The sequence below is a fragment of the Marmota marmota genome, unplaced genomic scaffold, assembly GCF_001458135.2.
Source record: "Marmota marmota marmota unplaced genomic scaffold, marMar, whole genome shotgun sequence".
Taxonomy (NCBI): domain Eukaryota; kingdom Metazoa; phylum Chordata; class Mammalia; order Rodentia; family Sciuridae; genus Marmota; species Marmota marmota.
This window is the reverse complement of record NW_026000249.1, coordinates 30,639,766-30,642,331: the sequence shown is the minus strand read 5'-3', so window position 1 is coordinate 30,642,331 and position 2,566 is coordinate 30,639,766.

Here is a 2,566-nt window from a genome sequence, read left to right as displayed (position 1 = left end):
TTTAAAAAAAAAAAAAAAAAAAGACACAACAGTATACTGCCTTCAGGAGACTCATCTCAATGAGAACTCTGATACAAGTTATCAAAATCTCTGGGACACTATGAAGACAGTGCTAAGAGAAAAGTTCATTGCATTAAGTTCTTTCATTAAAAGAATAAATGACCTGAAATTATATCTTAAAGCCCTAGAAAAAAGAAGAATAAATCAATACCAAAAGTATTAAAAGACAGGAAATAATTAAAATAAGGGTGGAAATCAATGAAATTGAAAACAAATTAAAAAAATTGACAAAACAAAAAGCTGGTTCTTTGAAAAAATAAATAAAATTGTCAAACTCTTAGCCACCCTAATGAAAAGAAGGAGGAAGAAAACTCAAATTATTAAAATTTGTGATGAAAAAGGAAATATCATAACAGACACTACTGAAATACAGAGATAATTAGAAAATATTTTGAAAATTTATACTGCAGTAAAATAGAAAATCTCGAAGACACAGGCAAATTTCTGGAGGCATATGATCAATCCAAACTGAGTCAAGAGGATATACACAATTTAAACATATTATATAAAGCTAGTATTATCTTGATACCAAAACCAGGCAGAGACACACCAAGGAAAGAAAATTTCAGCCCAATATCCCTGATGAACATTTCTGCAAAAATTCTCAATAAAATTCTGGCAAATCACATCCAAAAACAAAGTAGCAGGATGTAAAATTCATAAACCAAATGTTTTTCTATACATCAGTGATGAATCCTTTGAAAGAGAAATTAGAAAAACTACCCCATTCACATTATCCTTAATATAAAATAAAATACTTGGTAATCTATTTAACAAAAGAGATGAAATACCTCTACAATGAAAACTACAGAACACTAAAGAAAGAAATTGAAGAAGACCTTAGAAAATGGAAAGATCTCCCATGCTCTTGGATAGGCAAAATTAATATTGTCAAAATGGCCATGCTACCCTTCGTGCTATACAGATTCAATGTGATTTCAATTAAAATCCCAATGCCATTCCTTATAATAATACAAAAGCAATCATGGAATTCATTTGGAAAAATAAGAGACCCAGAATAGCCAAAGCAATCAATCCTTAGCAAGAAGAATGAAGCAGGAAACATCACAATACCAGACCTTAAACTATACTACAAAGCTATATTAACAAAAATGGCATGGTATTGGCTCCAAAATAGACATGTAGACCAATGGCACAGAATAGAAGACACAGAGACAAACTGAAATAAATACAGTTACCTCATACTAGACAAAGGCTCCAAAAATAAGAAACTATTTTGAAATAGTATTATCCTGATACCAAAACCAGGCAAAGACACACCAAGGAAAGAAAATTTTAGCCCAATATCCCTAATGAACATTGATGCAAATAAAACTCTGACAAATCACATACAAAAACAAATAAGTAGTGCATCGTGATCAAGTGGGGTTCTCTCCAGGGTTGCAAGGTTGGTTCAATGTATGGAGATCATTGGAAAAAAGATAGCCTCTTCAACAAATGGTGCTGGGAAAACTGGAAATTCATATGTAGCAAAATGACACTAAACCCCTGTCTCTCACCATGCACAAAACTCAACTCAAAGTGGATCAAGGACATAGGAATTATACTAGAGACCCTGTGCCTAATAGAGGAAAAAGTAGGTCCAAATCTTCATCATGTCAGATTAGGCCCCGACTTCCTTAACAAGACTCCTAAAATGAAAGAAAATCAAGAAAAAAATTATGGGATGGATTCAAACTATAAAAGCTTATTCTCAGCAAAAGAAACAATCAATGAGGTGAAGAGACAGCCTACATCTTGGGAGCAAATTTTTGCCACACGCATGTCAGATAGAGCACTAATGTCCAGGATATATAAACAACTCAAAAAACCTAACACCAAAAAAAAAAAAACCCAATCAATAAGTGGGCTAAGGAGCTAAACAGACACTTCTCAGAAGATGATATACAATTGATCAATAAATATGTGAAAAAATGCTCAACATCTCTGGTAATTAGAGAAATGCAAATCAAACTAAGATTTCATCTCATGTCAACCAGAATGGCAGCTCTCAGGAATATAAACAATATTAAGTGTTGGTGAGGATGTGGGGGGGAAGGCGCATTCATACATTGCTGGTGGGACTGCAAATTAGGACAACCAATCTGGAAAGCAGTATGGAGATTTCTTGGAAAACTTGGAATGGAACCACCATTTGACCCAGTATCCCACTCCATAATTTATACCCAAAAGGACTTAAAAATAGCATACTACAGGGACACAGCCACATCAATGTTTATAGCAGCACAATTCATAATTGCCAAACTGTGGAACCAGCCCCTCAGTAGATGAATGGATAAAGAAACTGTGGTATATATACATGGTAGAATATTACTCAGCATTAAAAGATAATAAAATTATGGCATTTGCAGGTAAATGGATGGAGTTGCAGAATATCATGCTAAGTAAGCCAGCCCCAAAACCCAAACTTTGAATGTTCTCTGTGATATGAGGATGCTGACCCATAATGTGGTGTGTCCATTAGAAAAATGGAGGAACTTTGATT